The sequence below is a fragment of the Martes martes genome, assembly GCF_963455335.1.
Source record: "Martes martes genome assembly, chromosome: 6".
Lineage (NCBI taxonomy): Eukaryota > Metazoa > Chordata > Mammalia > Carnivora > Mustelidae > Martes > Martes martes.
Genome location: NC_137893.1, coordinates 129,149,966 through 129,170,663, shown reverse-complemented (window position 1 = coordinate 129,170,663; position 20,698 = coordinate 129,149,966). Strand labels below are relative to the sequence as shown.

Genomic DNA, 20,698 nt, shown 5'->3' with positions numbered 1-20,698 from the left:
CCATCGCCAGAGGTGTTCAAATAGAGGCTAGACCATCGCTCAGTGGGAACAAGCTCCATTCCTTGTGGCAGGGATTAAACCCTTTCCTTCAACACCCACAGACCGAGTGTAAAGCCCAGGAGATATAATAGCAAGTTTTGTTTACTGAATGAACTTTGTTTTCACACAGATTACCGGTCAAGCAAAATGCTGATGGAGTTCTGAGACACGCAGGGCATCAGGTGACCACTAAGAAATGAAGAAACACGTTGGAAAATCCGGTCATGAAGGAGTTCCGACACTCCTAAGTCAAAGGCTCGGGCAGTTTTGCGAGTCCTACCTTGGTTCGCACCCAAAGCCTCCTCCCCTGAGCCCCATGCTCACAAGTCAAACACATTAAGCATCACTAAAACAAGCAGAAACTTAAATGCTCTCGAGATTTCATTGTAGATCTCATCTGAAAAGCATTCAGAAGCTCGGGCCATCTACAAGACAATCTGCCATCTCCTTTTGGTATCAGGAAATTAAAAGGAAAGAAGGAAGAAGAGGGAAGGAGGAAGCGAGTCGTCTGATTCCTTTTCTCACTTTTTTTTTTTTTAATAGAGTTGTACTTTTCATGCTTTTAGCCAGGCCAGGCATGTACGTTTTAACCAATGAAAACAGTACAAGTAGAGAAGATCCTGTAAGTATTAAAGACTGTAAAAATTCCTCTTTAAGGAACAGGAGACATACTGTGTTTACAAACCTTGCTTCATCCAGCATGCTAATCTCAGGGAAAGGCACCCCCATTCGCCCACAACAAAAGCCAGAGTTCTGGAAGCCATCTCTCTCTCTCTCTCTCTCTCTCTCCCCCCATCTCTCTCGCCATCCTACCACACCCAGGAGCCAGTCCTTGCCGCCACTTAGATCTCTATCAAAGCCTTTCAGGGCTCCCCACCTCTACAGCCACCACAGTCAAGCCACCACTGGTTTTCAAAATTTTGAAAAACTAGGCTTCTAAGGGATCTTGCAAACAGAAGGCAACTAGTAGCTTCCTTGTCGTTTAGTCTATTCTCCACTCTGAGCAGGAATAATCTTTGAAAATGCAAATCTCGTTGTGCCATTCCTTGGCCTAACACCCTCTAAGTTCCTAAGACAAATTCCAAATACCTGTGGGCTACAAACAGTGTGCTAAAGCCCCCACCTACCTCACTGGGCTCTCATTCATTTTTTGTGTCTTTTTTTCCCTACACACACACACACACACACACACACACACACACACACACTGCCTCTCTCAATTCGGTGGGTACCACCACCTTCCCCTCCAACCTCAGGGCCTTTGTGTAAGTTGTTCTCCAACACACTTTCCTTCCCTCCACCATCCTTCAGATATTAGCTCCACAGGATGCCTCCCTTAACCTGCCTTCCAGTATCCTCTATCCTCCCCCACACAGAAGCTAAACTTTGTAGGTTCCTGTTCTACACTCCACTGTTAGCACTTGGCACAGAAGTACACGACTTAGTGGTTGAATGGGTGTTTTCCAACCTCCATGAAGCTAGCAACTGTCTCCTTCTCCTACCAGCACTCCTGGTGTTTACTGCAGCCTTCACATTGCATATATTCAAATACTAAATAAAAATCAAATAAAGATATGTAAATGTTAAAAAAAATTTAACATTATGAGGTTGGCAGATGTGGGGGTGAAAAACCGTTTTCTAAAAGCAGATGGGGTCTGACAGTAATTCGTGATTAAAATATATTAGGGGGGCGCCGGGTGGCTCAGTGAGTTAAAGCCTCTGCCTTCGGCTTGGGTCATGATCTCAGGGTCCTGGGATCGAGCCCCGCATTGGGTTCTCAGTGCTCAGTGGGTGCTCAGTGCGGAGCCTGCTTCCTCCTCTCTCTCTTTCTGTCTGCCTCTCTGACTACTTGTGATCTCTGTCAAATAAATAAAAAATCTTAAAAAAAAAAATTAAAATATATTAGGAAAGGGGGCTTGTGAAGCTTTACTGAGCTCCTGAACAACAAATAGTTCTTAGAAACCTTATTTTCATGATTTAAATACAAATTAAGTTTAGAGATGTACAAGGTAAGCCTCTTTTAAGTTATACTCAGTTTAAAATTTTAAGAAGAACAGTTTGATCCAATACAGGATTAACTAACCAAGTCATGGGAAAACTGCTTGAGATGTTCACTAAACAGTTTATATAATTATTCCCCAAAACAACAATTAATAGTCCTTAAGTGGAAGAGAAATGACTTTTAAGAAATCTGTTTTCCACAGCAGAGAGGAAAATACACAAGCCTCCTCAGAAATACAACAGAGTTAGACTATTAGATCTGAATGCATTTGCTAGATCTGGGCCTAAACTCTAGTTATCAGGTAAGCACAAGAACTATTTAAAGGCAGGAATATATTTTTAATCAGCTAGGATTTCATCTTATATAAAGGATACCAAGACCTTCCACTATGCAGTTCTAAAAACACCTTTTAGGTACAAAAGAGTCCATAAGCAAAACACTTCTCTCTGACCCAATCTCTCTGGTATCTCCCTTATTTCTGAAGCTATATACACCCCTCTTAAAAGAAACTTAAACAATTTGAGATGATTCTGTGTATTTAGAAGTGGGTTTTTTTTTTTTAATAATAAAGGAAGCTTCCCTAAAACAGTGAAATGATTCTTTCTGTAAGTATGATCTATAATCAACTTCTATCAAGTACGGATATTGCATACACATACAGACACACACACACACACACAGACACACACACAAATAAAGCAAGATCTATGCCCTGTAGGTTTCTGGTTCAGTATTTTGCTTTAAATCCAAGGAGTAACGGAAAAAAGAAAAGTTAAATTATACACAGACCAACACTCCTATTAACTCATACCACTAATGAAACAAAAATCTAACTAAGCAGAGAAAATGGGCCCACACGTTGGAGCTCTGAAATGATTTTGGTCTTTGATCTGTGTGCCCATCTCTCCTATTTAATATAAACTTCAAACCAAGAGCCATGAAAAGTGGTTATAATTAGTAAGGGCCCTAGTGAGACAGCTTTTAGTGCAATCAGGCATTAACAAAGATTTTTTTTCTCTTTAATTTCGAGTAAATTAAGCTGAGCGAAGTTTTATTTTAAAGTTTCTGTAAGTCAAAATTCTTTTCCAGCGGCATGCACTTAGCACCCCGTCTCTGCGTTGACGGGTTTGCTGAAAACTCAAGTTTACCTTTGTTTCCTTCTCTCGATCTGTACTGATATTTAGGACTTAGCTACCAAATTATATGTGCTCTTCTCCAGAAAATCTTGCTTCTGTATTAGAAAATGGGTCCAACTGACATACTATGCAATTCCTAGTGGAAAAACAAGAGTCAAAGTCCCTCCCTGTTCCTGAGGTGGCGAAAACACGTCAACAGGTAAATTACAACAGACGGGACGGATCAGGGTAAGAGTTACTCTGGACGGAGGACCGGAGTCTTCCTGGAAGAGGCAGTTTCTGAGAGTGGTCTCGAAGGAAGATGGAAGACACTGTTTTAGAAACGGATGGGGAAAGCCCGAGTGAAGGACAAGCGAACACAGAGACAGTCAGAAATCATTCAGTGCGTCAGTGGTGCCGAGAAGTGGCAGGAGCTGAAACTAGTGAGACAGCCTGGAAGCTGATGATGAAGGTCCTCGGGTGCCAAGTTGAGGAGTTTGGATTTCTTCCTGTAGACAACAGGGAGCCAAGAGATGTTTTTCAGCAGGCAAACACCACGTACAGCTTGAGTTTCTGAGCGGAGCAAAGGATGAGTGGCAGCAGGGAGACACGGGTGGCGGGAAGCTAACTGAGGAGCTGTTTGCGACATGATGAGGACCCGAGGTCTGGGGCCTGGCAGAGCTGAGAGACCGGAGTCCGACCCGTGAGAAGTTTCCGGGACGGTCTGGTCACTGGACTTCAGGACTGAGACAGATGCAAGCCAGGATGGCCAAGCGCTTCCTGGCCCGAAGACCGGGTGGACGGTGTGTTTCAGACCACCTTCTAGAAGGCAGGGAGAGGACTTTTATTTTTACAAGTGACTTCTGGGGCACCTGCAGGAGAGCTGGGAGACCAAAGGTCTGGGCTTGGGAAGAGCTGTAAATGGAGACAGAGGGCAGGGAGCTGCCCGATTAGAAGCTAGGGGAGAGGGCAGAAAAGCACGAGAATCCATGGCTCCTGCTACTTGGGACAGGATGGTCAAGGTGACTTCAGAGCGGGTCCCTGAGCAAAAGTGGCATAAACAGATGTGGACCGATGCTTACTGTCTACCCACGGGTTTAGGATGTTTAAAAAACAAAACAAAGCAAAACAAAACTACCTTCAAGAGCCACATGTTTCTCTAAGGTCAGAGGGAGCCCAGGCCATCTCAGGGCTCACTGCTACTTCCCAGCACAGGCATCCAGCCCTTCCCTTTCTGGAATTCACTCTCCCTCTCTTCCTGCCTCCTTCTCAGCTCCTCACCTCCCACCCCTGTGACAGAGGCCTGGGGTTGGGGGGGGAGGGTGGGGGCGGTGGAGACAGGGAACAAGGGTCAGGCAAGTGGCACCTGTGGCTTCAAGATCACTCTTGTCACTATCCTAGACCTTTCTGGGCCTGAGGAAATTCAGTTTCAAGTTCATACGCCACATTCTGTTTCTTTAAATCGACTACTTTTTCACGTATATGAGATCCAGGAGTCCCGAGAACATCAAAATAATCCCTGTGTCTTCCCCCACGTTCCCTCCCCATCCCTTCCAGCTACGGCAGCAGCCTGCCAGCCACCCCCTCAAGAGGAGATGTAGGGACAGAAGACCGGTTCCCAAACGCTGCCCTGCGAAAAGGGTGGATAGTTATGTAAGAATTTTGCAAAAACTTGACAAAACAAAACAAAGGGAGACTTCTTTTGCACTTGCGAGTGCAAAGACACGGACTGTCAAGCGAGTAAAGGCTAGTTCAAACACATGGGGTGGGGGGGGGCGGGGAGAGATACACTCCGCATAACTTAAAACATGAGGGAGAACTGGCAGATGACAGCACCAAAGCGAGTTTCCCAATAACTGAAGTGACTCGGAGCAGCTTCCCAGTGCCAACGAATCTGGTTTGCTTTAGGAGCAGATGAGTTCTAGAACTTTTATTTACTATGGGGCTTTTAAATACATTTAACGCCACTTAATGTTTTCCCCGACCCCGAATTTTCTGTGAAACCCTGAATGTGCCAACTGTGGTACCTTACAGGCATGTAATGGGAGCTCACTTGCTTTATGAAATTTCAGATCTGCAAATAGGTCATGTGGCCTCCATGGAGTACACCCGGGCTACTGGCGCACAGGACACGGGCCACGCCGGCCGTACCTTTAATGCAGGCTTTCTCAACCTCCACCTACTGACATTCTGGCCTGGGTAATTCTTTGTTGTGAGGCCAGCTGCTGCACTGTGGGATGGGTAACAGCATCCTGGGCCTCTACCCGCTGGAGGCCGGTGGCACCCCTCCCCCAAGCAGGGCAATCAAAAATGTCTCCAGACATTGCCAAATGCCCCTGGGGGCAAACCGCCAACTCTGAGAACCACTGCTTTAAAGGATGAGTCCAAAGCTTACAACGTGCCTCGTCCTTAAAATCCACCCCAAGTGAACTTCATTAAGAAAAACTGACTCGTTCTGTTTGTCCCTCAGCACCCAAAGCAAAAAGAAAGTGCTGCATTTCCTCAACTGGAACAGAAACCCCAGGCGAGTTTTGCCTCAAGTCCCGGAGTTGAGCACAATTCTGGAAAGGAAATCCAGAGTGGATACCCACAAAGCTTCCTGAGCTCAAAATATACCACTTTCTTCCATATATAGAGTTTGAGTTTCTGGAACATTTATTATCCTTACAACAATTCCAGGAGGTAGTAAACCTACTGAAGAAAAATAAAAAGTGTATCATCACGTTCATCCACAGAGATAAAGGCTAACAAGTTTCTTTTTAATTGCCTTACATTTTCAAATTCAACACAGAATAATTGTGAAAAGGGTCTGGTCTCATTTAAAACACACACGCAGGCTCATATTTAATGCTCCGTGTTCTGAGGCTAGGAGGATTTTGAAAAGCAGGTGTGTATGGAGCTAGACTGGGATTAGGCTCACTCCCAGCCAGCGTGGAAACCGGTGCAGCTGTAAAATGGGTTAATACACCCGCCTAACCCTCGCTGTGTCTGTTGCTCTGAGGATAAAATTTGAATCTCTGTTCAAGGCTTTCATAAAAGCAGGGTGAAGACTTTGTGCAAGGTACACTCTCCTGAAAGCTGAAATTTTAAAAAAGTCATTACGCCAGTAAGCCTCACACATTCTTTTGACCATCCTACCCCACTGGCCTCTGAAAAAGGAGGGGAAAAAGAGATACTAAGCAAGCCAGGGGAAAAACAAATAGAGCCATTTAAAAGCTTTATCTAATTACCCCCACTGTGACTTTTTCACAGCAGTCAGGCCAGCTGACAAAGAAATGGGGGTGGGGGGTGCTCCCTGGGCCATCTCTACCTTATCAGGACCACCCGCCCACCCTCAGGGAGTCTGAAAAGCCTGAGGTGAATCTGGCAAGGGCAGGTAGCACCCAGTCTCCCCAGTCTTGGGGACTTTACAGAGGCTTTCAAATTCTCTTAGCATTACTTGCTTGAATCACACTGAGCAAACATCTCCACCCTCTCCCACTTCTTTTGTCTGAAGCACCTTATTCACAGGCCACCACCTTCACCGATGGGCCGAAGGGCTCACCTGTACCCTGAGTACCCTTAGAAACAAGATGCACCAGAACGGGAAGGAACAGCTCCCGGAGCCCTCCTCCTAGGCTATGCTGGGTCTCCACCAACCCACAGGGACCACAAACCCTGGCTGCACTCCACACTGGTTTCCCTTCACGAGAACCGAGAGCACCCCAAAGGTGACCAGAGACCCCGAAGACCAGCACGGTCGGCGGTGACACGGTGCCCCAGGGCAGCCAACGTAAAAAGTCTGTCTCCCTGACTCCCCACCTTCCTTGTTCTGCTACCTCAGTCCTGGTACAAACACAGCAGATGGTTTTCCTCTCTACCCTGCCTTCTATGGGAGTGGGGAAATTAAAAATAAGTGATGCATTTCAGAAAGCACACTGTATGCCTCCCTCTGTTTCATACGGTACACCTTTTACTCTGATTTATGGGGAGGCCCCCTGGGGCGTGGAAAACACAATCTGACCCCTGCTTTTCAAAGAGGGCTGTGCCTTTTTCTACTCAAAAATCACTTCCTGGGGCGCCTGGGTGGCTCAGTGGGTTAAAGCCTCTGCCTTCAGCTCAGGTCATGATCCCAGATTCCTGGGATCGAGCCCCGCATTAGGCTCTCTGCTCAGCGGGGAGCCTGCTTCCTCCCTTCTCTCTCTGCCTGCCTCTCTGCCTACTTGTGATCTGTCACTTCCTAAGTCTGAAAGAGAGAGCGAGGAATAGAGCTCATGTACCCTGCCCCCTCCCCAAAACCCATCCAATTTCTTAATTATACTTGGATATAAAAAATGTTACTCAACTCTGTCTGTTCAGTAGGTCAGACATCCAGAAGCAACTGTGAGGGGGAAACTTCTGACTTAGAACAGCAGGTTTGCCTTTCAGCCAAGAGAGGATGCTTACCAACCAGGACTTCAGTTAACACTTCAACCATTTCTCTCACTGCACAAGTTCAAGACCCTTATTACACCTACTCACAGCAGAAATGTCAGGTAAGTCAGTCACACTTTTTACTTACTTACGTATTTTTACATTTGGTCACCCTTCCAAAGATATTCCACACCTAATACGATTATTTTCTAAAAGGTATGAAAAACTGGGTGGGGGGGAGGGGCTCCTAGGAAAGCCTAATCTAATCTCAGGAAAGGGGAAAGACGATGATGGTCCTGCTATCAGGAGGGACTCTACTGCATACTACTGATACTATATTACATTTCTATCTTTTGGATGCAAATCTGCTCAATAAAGAGTAAAGGAAGACATCACTCTGTGGATGAGCTAGATTTTCCAAAACAATCCAAACCACCTGCAATAAGGAGATGGACGAAGGTGATGCTGCTCGTATACCCTCAGGAAGGGGAGGTTTAACCTGAACACATGGGTATCAGACAAGAAGTCCGCCCAGCCGAGCTGCCATCTGACACCGGAGTTGGTCAGAGAGCCTGAACTTCAATTAAAAGACACTTACAAAAGAAAGAGAGATTATTTAAATATGATAACAAAAACAAAACAAACCTAACAGCCTACCTTCCTTGGTCAGAGGACACAGAGGATTCCGAAATTAATTAAATCTAGTAAATAATGTAAAACAGGGAAGAACTCCCTTTCAAAAATGCTTTGGTTAATTTTAGCATCCTTCTGTTTAGCTGCTTAGCAACCCTTATCCTATGACCTTTTAAGCACCACCTACTTTTCAAAAGGATAATGAATAGAAACATCAAAAGGATTCACTTCTGTGTCTAGTGAGCATGCTTAACCAATTTTTGGAGAAGTTAAATTTATATTAATTATATCATACAGAACCCTAAAAGGGTAGAGTTTTTTAACGTCCTTAACCAGGAACTTTCCTTTGCTGAAGGCAATAAATGGTGTTAACAACTGAGCGTAAGGACGGCAAGCAAAGATTTCCAAACTGACCTTAGGAAGTGGATCAACAGAGCTGTTTAAAACTGAAGAGTGAAAATGCAAGCCACAGCATGGCATCTAGCTGCTGCCTGACAAGACAGCAGATAACCAATAAACAACCTGATCACACGCACACTAACAGGGTAGGTTTGTTTTCCTTCAGCGTTCTATACCTTTATACCCGTGCTGGAAGCAAGGAAGATCTCAGGAGTCTGCCTGAAGCTATCTCAAATAAAAGACCCTGCAATCAAAAGGTCACTTGTTGGAAGATGTAAATAGTTAGGAATGGATGCATCACCTGTGCCAACTGAGTCAGCCCCATCCTCCCCATCACAGAACAAACTCTGTCTGCCATAAGGGCTGAGGCTCTGAATTTCCGATGAGAAATTCAATAGTTATCCGGAAACACCCAGAGAATGGTGTGCCCTGTAATAGTAAGCACCAGCAGCAGGTACCATAGAACCAGCAAATCCTCTAAAAACAAAACATCCCCCCACGCAACCTGCTTAGCAGTATTTTTAAGAATGATGAAACAGTGCAAGTTCATTAACAGCCTAAAATGGAGCACAAGCTAAACAAATAACCAAATCAAAGGGCTCTCCCTTTCTTTTGTAAAAGTGGGGGTGGGTGGGAGAGAAGGTGTTTTTTCACACATTTAAAACTTGATAAAAGACATTCAAATGTTTAATTCATCAGTGTAACCAAAGCTCAAAAACACATCAAAGCAAGATCCATCAGCGGGTACCCACCCAGAAAGCTCCCTCCAAAATGCAGAGGTAAAACACAAACAAACAAACAAACAAACAAAAAAACCCCGGAACATTAGTGGCTCACCGCTGCATAAATTATTTGAAGGCTAATTTCAAACCCATTTCTTCAAAAGTTCTGTGTGACTCTTGAAGGAAGCACAGAACTAAATGCTTAAGAAAAAAAAAAAAAAAGTTTCAGCCAGGACTCCAGCCTCTAACTTAGACTTCCGGGTTACACTATGTCTTAGAACCGTACCTGCCTACTCGGAAAAGCACCAGGTCCAGAGGATGCTTTTAAGGGCTATGGGGAGAAGGGAAACCTACCAACCAACCAACCAACCCACCTAAAACTAACAAAAACCATTCTTTGCTCTGCAGTTCCCTTTTCTCCACCTTCCACTTCAACTAAACTTATTTCAGAATACACTCATGCGCATATGCACAGACCACTTCGTGTCTAAAAGAGAAAAAAGATCTCAAAAATATGGGATGCACATTAGCAACTCAGCCTTTGCAGAAATCATCTCAAGTCTCCTCTTTGAGACCGAAATACCTCGCTATTTCCAGCATCCCCATCCAACAGACAAACTTTATTTCCATTGACTTTTAAAAGGCTGGGCTTGAATCTAAACTCTACAACAAGCACGAGGCGTAATTTTTCTACTGATGAAAGCCTCAGACAGGTTTTTCAGCATACCAAAAAAGTTATATTTTTTATTCACCTTTCTATCTCTCTGCACCACCACCCACCATCCCCCCAAAAAAGAAAAAACTCCAAAGTGCCCCGAATGTGCGCTGCTGCTGGCTCTGAAGCCGTGTAGAATTTCGTAATGGAATGTGAACTGCTCGTCCGGATCTGGGCTCACGTTCTATCTTCTAACCAGTAAGGAGCGAGGGAGGGCAAATCTGCTGAGCAAGGAGAAATACTTTCCTCCTCTTTTATAACCCATCACGGATGCACCGCGGACGCTGGACGAGAGCTGCACGCGGCGCCTGTCAACCCGCCCGCCCGCTGGTCGGTCCCCGCGACCCCCGGGTCCTCCTGCCCCCCCCCCCGCGCCCCTGCTCTGCCCGAGGCCAACCCCCGCCCCCCTCCGCCCGCCCGAAAAAGAAAGTGGCCCCGCAGAGAAGTGGGCTCAGTCGCCGCGCCCCGCACTCACGCGCCTGGCCCGGCCCCGCGAGCGGCCGGGGAGCGAGTCACCACATCCTCGACGCGACCCTCGGCCCCTTCCAGAAAACACGCCGCTTCCCAGGGAGGGGGCCGGCGACGGGAAGGACCTCCCCTGCTCCTTAGCAACCATTAAGGTCGCAGTTTCCTAAGAGACCGCGAGTGGGGAGGGGGCGCGGGGGGACGGGCCCGAGGCCGGGTGCCCCCCCCGCACTGGGTCCCCTGCCCCCCGACGCCAGCCCCCCTCCCCCCGCCCGGCAACCGTCGCCCCGGCTCGGCGCTACGGGCCGGGATGGGAGGAGGAAGGGAAGCCCCAGAACTCGGGAAAAATTGGTCCAGCGGGCGGCGGACAAAAGTTTCCGAGCGCGCTCCACAGCTGGGCGGCGAAGCGGGCCCGGCGGCCGGCCCCGCCTCGGATGCTCCCGGCCTCCTTCCTGTGCTCGTGACGGCGCCGGGTGCCGAGGTTCCCCCCCCCCCCCACGCGATGCAGGCTCCGCTCCACACCGATGGCTCCCACGAAAACACGTACACCGCCAACGGAAGGGCAAGGGAACAATACGCGCGGACACGGCTCCGGCCCCCTCCTCCCCCGGTCACCGGGGGCGGTGGTCGGCGTGACCCCCCAGCCAGGAGCCGGGGACGGGGGAGGGCTCAGGGTTGCCCGCGGCCCCCTCCCGGCGGGCGCCGTCCGCCGGGGAGGATCAAAGTCCGCCGAGCAGGGCGCGGCGGATGCTCCCACCGCGCAGCCCCGAGCGGGCACCCCCGAGCGAGCACCCCAGGCGGGCACCCCCCGGATACCTTGCGGCGGCGGACGGGCGCCGTCATCTCCGCGCTTCTCGGCCCGAGAGGGACTCGAAAGTATGTAGGAGAAAAGTTTCCCCTCCCACATGGGGGGGAGGATGTCGGGGGAGAGAGGGCGGAAGATGGAGAGCAGCGCTGGGAAGATGTTTCTGGCCGGCGGTGCGCGCACCATCCGAGTCCCGGCGGTGCTGGTTAAAAATAAATTCCGCGGCGGGCGCGGCGGCGCGGGTCGGGCCGGATTCCTGCGCTCGGACGGCTAATATGGATGCGCATCAGGTCCTGGCGGCGGGGCGCTGCGGCGGCCGCGGCGGCTCGCGCTGGGAGCTGGTTGGCAGAGCCGGCAGCTCGGGAAGGGGAAAAGGAGCGGAGGAAGGGGAGGAGGAGGAGGAGGAGGGGGAGGAGGGGAGGAGGAGGAGGAGGAGCGGCCCGGCGCGCAGCCCGAGGGGAGAGGGCTGCCCGGCTCATCCCCGGCCAGCCCCACCGCCCCGAGCGCACGTAGCGCGGCGTGGGGCACTCGGGTCCTCGGCTCCGGGAAACGCCGAGTTTAAAAAGTACAACGCGCTCCGCACACTTCACCCTCCCCATCCCCAAAAGTTCTTTAAAAGGTCGCTCCCCTTCAGCCCTAGACATCTCGCTGCCACCCGAGTCCCGGGAGCCGGAACCCCGGGCGCGTACTTACGGCCCGGCAGGGCTCTTGGCTCCCAGGCATGATGCAGTGGGGACCGGTGGGCTTCAGGGAGAGAAAGAGGAGAGATGCAAACTTGTTCCGGAAAAGGAATCAAAATGGCGTTTCTGGATGTGCAAAGTTCATCAACTCCGCAGTCACTTCCCCTCCTCCTCTTCTCCCACAGGGAGGGAGGTGGGCGAGGAGCTGGCGACCCCGGCGCCCCAGCCGTCGTCCCGGCCCCCGCCTCGGCCCCCCGCCCCGCTTCCTCGCCCGCACGCTCGGAGACTCGCTCTCCCCCTCTCCCCCTGATAAGTAGACACATCACGTGTTGCTCCTGCCAGTCTCCTGGGGACGTGTTACTGAGCGGCGGCTGCGGCGGCGGCTCGGGCTGGGGGGTGGGGGGGGCCCGCAATACCCGCGGGTCCCCACCGCCGCCCCCGCTCCGATTTTAGCTGGGCGACCGCAGTTTCCATCCCGGGATGGATGGAGGTGGAGTCCCCCACCCCACCCCCACCGCAGCCCCAGGTTTGCCCCACGCCCTCCGCTGGCGCCCGGGGCCACGGGAGGGCCGGGCCGCCCTGGGGGAAGGGTCTCGGCCGCCGCAGCTGAGCGCGATCGCGATCAGCCCAGCGCTCGCCGGCCGGCCGGCCACCCTCTAGGACCACCGCGCCCCCTCCCCTCCAGCCCCTCACTCGCGGGCAACTCCCCGCCCCCGGCTTTCCATCACTTCACTCCAGGGTTTGTTTCACTATTTTAACGGAGGAGAGGGCGAGGCAGCGATGCCCTGGAGGCGCGAGAGGGGCGCCCCGGAGGCCGGGAGGGGGTGGCGTGGGGGTCGGGTTCCCTGGCCCGGCACCGCCCCGCTGGGTGTCGGAGGCAAACGCGAGGCTGAGCCCCACCCGCGCCGTTGCTTCTGCACGCGGTCCTCGCTCTGCATCCAGGTGGGGCGAGTAGATGATGGGGCAGGAGATTAAGGAACCAGCGCTTCACCCCGCCCCCAATTTAGGGCTGTTTCTCTCCCAGGGCTCGGTCCTTCTAGCTCTGGGGCCCGGGAGCGTCTTCTCCTTCCAACAAATTCCAGACTGACTCGGCTTTTGTCACCTTCCCTTCCCCACACTCCACAACTGATGCTTTAGCGGGGGCTACCTCGCCCCCAAGGGGCTGAGGATGGCACAGGCTCCTACCGCCTGTGTCCCCACCCCGCGACGGCGCTGCTGATGCTGTGTCATCCACGTCGCCCTCCGAGGCACCAGGGAAGCCACACGCAATATCTCTTTCTTTCAGAGGGCTCCTGTTTCAACTCTGAAACGAAGGGGCCCTCCTTGGAGCTGCCTGTTTGTTCTCCATCCCCAAGGCGGCTGCCACCAGCTTCGGCGGCCCAAGTTATCACCGAGCCCCAGAGAAACCAGGCCTGGGCTGTGCTTCCTCCAACAAGCAGCTGACAAGTTTCTCACTGCTAATACTTCTCCTACCGGGGTTCTGTGAGGGGTCTGCTCTTGGCCTTTGGAAACATCTTTAGACAGATAGGGGATGACTGTGGTTTGGGAAAATAAACACCACCTCACTCCCCCAGTTTGAGGCTAAATGGGCCTCCTAAACAGTTGTAGAGAATACTAGGGTAGAATTATGCTTTGGAGAGGAGTTCGGCAAGATGATGTTATAGGTACAGAAAGCTGGAGCTCTCTCTCTCTCTCTCTCTCTCTCTCTCTCTCTAGTTACTATGACCTTTGACCTTTGTGGCCCTACCACACCAACTTTGCCCTACAAAGCTGTAAGTGCAATCATGGCCCTCTAATTTGCAGACTTCCATGGAGCTCTGGGTTTCAGGGATACAGATAGGGAGAAGTGTCTATGTAGGTATGGATGAAATGAATGGATTCTGGCTGAGACAGAACTTTATAGAACCAAGCAAAAGCAGTTAGGCCATTACCTCTTACTGGAGATAAGTAAGCTAAACCCCAGTTCCCCAAGAGGGAACTGATTCAGCTGCTTATTTCTCTGACGTCCAGAATCATCAACATTAAGTTTTCAGAACCTGTTAGGTTTCCCAGGGTCGACTGTTTACTGAGGAAAACTAGTCAGAGAAACTTCTGCACTTGCATTTTCCTATGCCCCCCCCCACCCCATGTCCCCAAGAGTGTTATCAAGTGCATTTGTGAAGACAGGCGTGCCAGAGGAGGGAATGGGCAGGTCTCTAAGCAGGAGTAATAGTTCACACGCTCACCCTAGAACTGGTGTCTGGAGCTTCTGAGTTGTAACATGGTCCAGTGAGAAGGCAAAAGAAGGGCCAGGTAGGGAATGCTAGTTTCTTTAGTTGCCTTGCCTCAAGATTCAAGAATTATTAGCCATTCCTGTTCTCCCTAGCAAGTGGTAGGTTTGGAATAGGACCAACATCAAAGTTGGAATTTTGCTTGTCATTTTAGCTTATTCTATAAAATACACTGAAACTCGCAAAGCTACATGAATTTTCATAACAAATCACCACCTTTATAATGTGGTCTAGATAATACTGGCAACTAAAAAGAGAGAAAATAATTTAAAAATAACTTTTAAAAACTGAACTCTAGGGACGCCTGGCTGGCTGGCTCCATTGGTAGAGCATGTGACTCTTGATCTCAGGGTCAGGAGTTCAAGCCCCACTTCAGGCATGGAGTTCTACTTAAAAAAATAAAAATAAAAATTTAATTCTAATGACACAGGGCTCTGTGTTCATCTTTTCTAGCTAATTAGTAAACTTGGGAGTCCAACGAGTTGCTCCAAGTTCTGTTTGTTCGTACTCATATAAATATCATTTCTCCAACAAATATTTATTGGACATTTAATAGGTTAAAAGAGTCATGCTATCGAAGACAGAGACACATGCCTCTCCACACCGACTTAGGATGGCTAGAATCAAAAAGACAAATGCTAACAAGTATCAATAAGAATGTGGAGAAACTGAAACCCTCATACATGGCTGGTGGGCATGTAAAATGGTGTAGCTGTTTTTTGTTGCTTTTTTTTTAAGATTTTATTTATTTATTTGACAGAGAGAGAGATCACATGTAGGCAGAGAGGCAGGCAGAAAGAGAGGGAAGCAGGCTCCCTGCTGAGCAGAGAGCCCGATGCAGGGCTTGATCCCAGGACCCTGGGATTATGACCTGAGCTGAGGGCAGAGGCTTTAACCCACTGAGCCACCCAGACAGCCTGGTGTAGCTGCTTTTAAAAACAGCTTGGCAGTTCCTCAGAATGCTGACCATAGTGTCGCCATATGATCCAGCCATTCCACTTCTAGGTACACACACAAGAAATGAAAACACACGTCCACACAAGCACTCGTACGCAAATGTTCAGAGTGGAAACAACCCTGAATAACCATCAGTTGATGGATTAATACACAAAATGTGGTATATCCATACCCTGTCAGGTATTATTAAGTATTACTACTCAAAAGGAATGAAGCAGTGAGACATGCTACAGAGCATGAATGTTGAAAACACGCTAGAGAAGCCAGACCCAAAAGGAAAAATATTATATGCTTCTGTTTAGAAGAAATATCTAGAATAGGCCAATCTATAAAAAGAGAAAGTAGATTCATGGTTTGCCTAGGGTTGGACAATTTAGGGGGATCCAAGGATTGGCTACATGATATGCATGGGGTTTCTTTCTGGGGTGATGAAAATGTTCTAAAAGTGACAGTGGTGACGACTGCACATTCTGAATATACTAAAAACCACTGAATTGTACACTTCAAATGAGTAATTTGTACGGTAGGTAAGTGATAGTTCAATCAAGCTGATATGTATGTACATTAAGAAACTGTGCTAGGGGGGCGCCTGGGTGGCTCAGTGGGTTAAGCCTCTGCCTTCGGCTCGGGTCATGGTCTCAGGGTCCTGGGATCGAGCCCCATATGGGGCTCTTTGCTCAGCGGGGAGTCTGCTTCCCCCTCTCTCTCTGCCTGCTGCTCTGCCTACTTGTGATCTCTGTCTGTCAAGTGAATAAATAAAATCTTTAAAAAAAAAAAAACTGTGCTAGGTTCTCTAGCAGAGAAGTGATACAAAAATGGATAATTTATGTCCATGCCTGGAAAGAATTTATAGTCTAATCTCTGCATCCACATGAAGTAATCATGAAATGCAGACCACCATTTTAAGAACCATTAAATTGGTTGCATGGTTCAGGGCTTCCAAGAAAAGACAGCGCTTCTAGTAAGAGCGATCAGGGAAAGTTTCATGGAGGAGAAAGCCAATGGAGTTGAGCCCTGGAGACCTGCTAGAAAGTCTGTAGATGGAGACTGGGATTAGAATCAGCAGATGCAAAGGCATGATTGTAGCAAGTCATGGGTCCTATTCACAAATCAGGATGGAATCTAGTATGGCCGGATTAGGACATATACAGGAATATGCAGGTGACACGACCAAAAGGTAAACAAGCTGAGGTTCTACCAACAAGAATTCTGAATACCATCCATGGAAAACCTCCAGTATGAGGGCCTGAACTAGGGGAGGGGTAGAGGGACTGGAGGACAGAAGATCAGGAACTTCAGAGGGAGGCCAGAAGAGCAACTGGTGGGCCAGAGATGGGGGTGGAAAGGAGTGAGGGCCCAGAGGATGCCTGGCTCTTTGCCAAGTGGCTGCAGGAATGAGTGACAAAATGAGAAAGTCAGAGGTAGAAGATGACCAAATAGGTGATAGGGAGCTTGAGGTTGAAATAAATGGAAAAAACATCGTGCTGCTATGCCAGGGGAGAGAATCAAGAAGAAAGAGGATTGGAGGAGGCTGTGTGCATGAGGTGACATTTGTGGAAACTCACAAGATGTGTAAGGTGTCCCCCGGGCAGAGACGAGGGGGCAGGGCACTCCAGACCCAGGGAGCAGTGAGTAGTAAGCACAAGGGCACGGAGGCGGAAAACAAGGTCAGTTTCCTGAATGGCAAATACCTCGCTCTGTGGCTCTGTGGCCAGAGCAGGGGGAGGGGAGGTAGTAAGGGATAGAGCTGGAGAAACAGCCAGTGGGCCAGCCCGCTCAGAGCTCCGAGCTCCTCAGTGCTGACTTGGACTTTATCCAGTGCTGAGGCCCGGAAAGGCTGAAGGAGGAAGGTAGACAGAGCCTCCCTTGTGGGACTGTAGAGAAGGGTCTGGAAGATTTGAGACAAGAAGGCTAGTTAGGGATTAACAGAACAGCCCGTCCAAGAAATAATGAGGACCTAGGAAGCCCCGGCTGGAGAGGCAGGAAAGAATGGATTGCCTGGAAAGATAATTAGGATGTAGATTCCATAGAACTTGACCAATGGGATGGGAGAGAAAGGAAGACAATCCCTCTGGAGTCCTGACCCAAGGGTGTGGGACCAAAAGAAGGGAAACCACCACGGGAGCCATCTTGGAGTGACAAAGGACAGACAACGCAGGGGTTAGAGCAAAAGCAGTGGGACAGGTGGAGGGACTAGACCAGGTGGGAGACGTCACAGAGATGGAATCCACTGGGCTTGGGCCCAGCTGGTTGGGGCATGAGGAGAAGAAGGGAGAATTAAAGAAGGCTGCTTCCCTGGGCTCAGGTTGGGTACTGGGGAGGGTAGTGGGTCCTCTCACCTGTGGTGTGAGTGTTGGGGAGAAGCAGGTGGTATGTGGGAGATGCGAGGAGGCTGGAGCCAGGGAGAAGACCTGGAGAGACATCTTAGGGACAGAGAGAGTGGGCAGGAAAAGCAAGAAGTTGAACCCAGGGGGATGCCTGCAGTTAGGCGGCGGACGAGGGAGTGACCAGCACTTTCTCTTTCTCTCCTGAAGGAGCAAAACAGCCAAGGAAGTGGGGGCTATCAAGGAAAAAGAGGTCAACAGCGTTCAAACGCAGAGACATCAAGGCAAAGGGCCCCCAGAGGAGTGAGGGCTTCCCCCCTCCGCCCTCCCATCGGGGAGGCGCTGTTATCATCCCTGTTCTGCAACTGACAAAACTGAAGTCAAGTACCAACGTCACAGGGCTGGCGGGACTGAGATGCACACCACACAGCCCAACCCCAGAACCCACCTTTTTACTGCAGTTTTCATTCAATTCAGAATTAAGCAGTGTGCTAAAAAACAAACAAACAAAAAACAACAAACAAAAAACAAAAGAAAAGAAAAGCCTACCTGGTCAGACTTCATCTTGATAAAATGCTCTTGACTGGGGTTGTGCAGAAGAACCACTGTCCATGCACTGTTTTTACGAGGATTTAATTAGATTAAGTTTTTCTGATTTGGTTTATAGCCAGGACCCCCCCACCCCACCCCAGGAACCTAAAATACAAACTCTTTCTGTTCTCCAAGTATTATGTTCTGTATGTACAACTTCATTCTAAAGCTGTAGCCAGATGCTGTGTATACCCAGGACAGGAGGCTGAAGATAACCTAGCAGAGTCCATACTCTTACTGTCTATACCACTAGTTCTCAGTTGGGGTGATTCTGACTCACCACCCCCAGGGGATGTTCAGCAATGTCTGGAGACATTTTTAGTTGTCACAAGGTGGGAGAAGGGTACCACTAATATCTATGAGTAGAGGCCAGGAATAGTGCTTAGCATCCCATGAGGCACAGGATGGGGCGCCTGGGTGGCTCAGTCGGTTAAGTGTCTGCCTTCAGCTCAGGTCACGATCTCAGGGTCCTGGGTTCGAGCCCCACATCGGGCTCCCTGCTCAGCAGGGAGTCTGCTTCTACCTCTCCCTCTGCCCCTCCTCCCCACTCATGCTCTGTCTCTCTTGCTCACTCTCAAATAAATAAAATCTTTTTTAAAAATTTCTTTTAAAAATTAAAAAAAAAAAAGACACAAGACAGCAGCCACAACAGAGAATATGTCATCCCAAAGGGCAGTAGTGTCAAGGTTGAGAAACCCTGCCTGATGGTGTCTTGAAAATGATCTCTAGGAATATCAGCATCCAGGAAAGAGGTTTCAGAATGGGTAAACCAGCCAGACCACTGATGTCAGCAGGAGAGGAATGTGGATCCAGAGAGGGAGAGAATACGGATACATGAAACAGAAAACAGCTTTTGAAGGAAAGTGTGTATCTGTCTGTCTGTTTATGGCAGAGAGATCAGCGCTGGGGGGAAAGAGGAATACTTCTTATTCTATGGCAGGAGGAAAAAGAAAAAGAACAGTAGGGACATACTGAGAGATACTGGTGGGAAGCAGGCCCGTTGTGGGACTTCACATCTGATGGTTTTGAATATGGAAAAGCAGCAGAACCAGTGAGGGGAGCAGCATGGCGCTGAGGCTTAAGGAGAGAAGAAATGTAGGAGTTGGTGGCAGAAAAATTCTGCCGTTTTAGCTTCAATGCCATGAAGCCACAGAAGAGAGAAAACATATGGTAGGGATTATGGACAGTTGGAAATTGAAGTGAGTAAAATCCATCATAAGGGGGATGACACTGAAGGGGCTGAGCCTGAGAGCCAGGAGTGGTTGGGGCCATGGAGATGAGGAGGAAAACCAGGCTGGGGGGCTGGGAGGCTGGGAAGGTGCAAGGGACAAGCCGGGCTGTGACCCAGGAAGTGGAGAGAGGCTCAGGGGAGGAAGAGAACGCAATGACTTTCGTGAGACAGAGCAGAAGTTGCAACCGTGGGCTGAGGACACAGAGAAAGCTATGAAGAAGGGGCAGGACACGAGTCCTTGACATGGACGGTCCTGTCACTGAAAAGGAAGGAGGGGAGGGGCTCAAGAGGAAAAATGTGGAGTTGGTCCCTCAGGCCATCTTGAGGGAAGTGTGTCTGAGAGGTCAGTAGGTGACTGGCCCAGAGGAGAAGAGGTGGGCATGAACAGACGGTACTGGTGTCAGAGGAGGTCCTGTGGGTTAAACTGTGTCCCCCCCAATTCATATGGTGAGATCCTAGCCCCCCAGTACCTCAGAATGTGACTGTATTTGGAGATACGGCCTTTACTGAAATAACGAAGCTTAAATGAGGTCAGAGGAATGGGCCCTGATCCAATAGGGCTGGTGACCTTGTAAGAAGAGATTAGGACACTGATACACACAGAGGGAAGACCGTGTGGGGACACAGGGAGAAGGCGTCATCTGTGTGCCAAGGAGAGAGGCCTCAGGAGACACCAACCTTGATGGCGCCTTGATCTCCAACTTTTGGTCTCCAGACCCGTGTGAGATACATTGCTGTTGTGTGAGCCCCCAGTGCATGGTACTCTGATAGGGCAGCCTGCGCTGCCTGCTACAGGAAGAGGGGATGTGAAGACATGTTGAGTCTGGTGCTGTTGAGACTGCCGTCAGGGACAGCAGAAAGCACGTTTGCAGACTTCACAGCCTCCCGCAAGTGGGAGAACTAGTCTTGAGGAAAGGCTTTCAAGGGAAGCGGTCTCTCTGAAGACAAACCAAGTGTCCACGGAGGTGCTGCAGACGGAGGGGAAGTACTGTGGAGAAATCTGTCTTAGAACAAGGGGATCCGCGTCCTCAGTGAATTGCACACTTCTTGGAAGCGGGGCCTAGTCCCGCGAGTGATTTCTCCATGCCTGCGCTAGCCCAGGGCAGCCATATTGCAGGTGCTAAATGAACCTGCTTTGCAAAGTGTGTGGAGGTGGAGGGGTGTGGATGAACTTGAGAGAGTTGGGGGCACAGAGGAAGCGGGTTTGCCCCCAGGTGGCAGAGAAGCCAGGAAGGGAGTTTGCCCAGGAGTGGCAAGGAAGGCTGAGAGGCAGGTGGAGAGACGTCCTTTACAATGTCCAAATCCCCAAATCTCAGATAAGCAGGGCAGAGCCACTGGGATGGGCTACTGAGAACCTT

General features: G+C 49.8%; 1 protein-coding gene across 4 annotated transcripts in view; it reads right to left on the bottom strand.

Annotated features, from left to right (window-relative positions):
* RREB1 (ras responsive element binding protein 1) overlaps positions 1-12,273 on the bottom strand; it is a 128,621-nt gene extending 116,348 nt beyond the window's left edge. For 3 of the 4 annotated variants that reach the window (XM_080807203.1, XM_080807206.1, XM_080807207.1), the window contains exon 1: positions 11,981-12,273. The gene's annotated coding sequence lies outside the window, so the exon portion shown is untranslated. Of the gene's footprint in view, positions 1-11,298; positions 11,795-11,980 lie in introns of those variants that run through there. The other variant, XM_080807204.1, reaches the window with a different exon arrangement.
* Between the last annotated feature and the right edge of the window lie 8,425 nt (positions 12,274-20,698).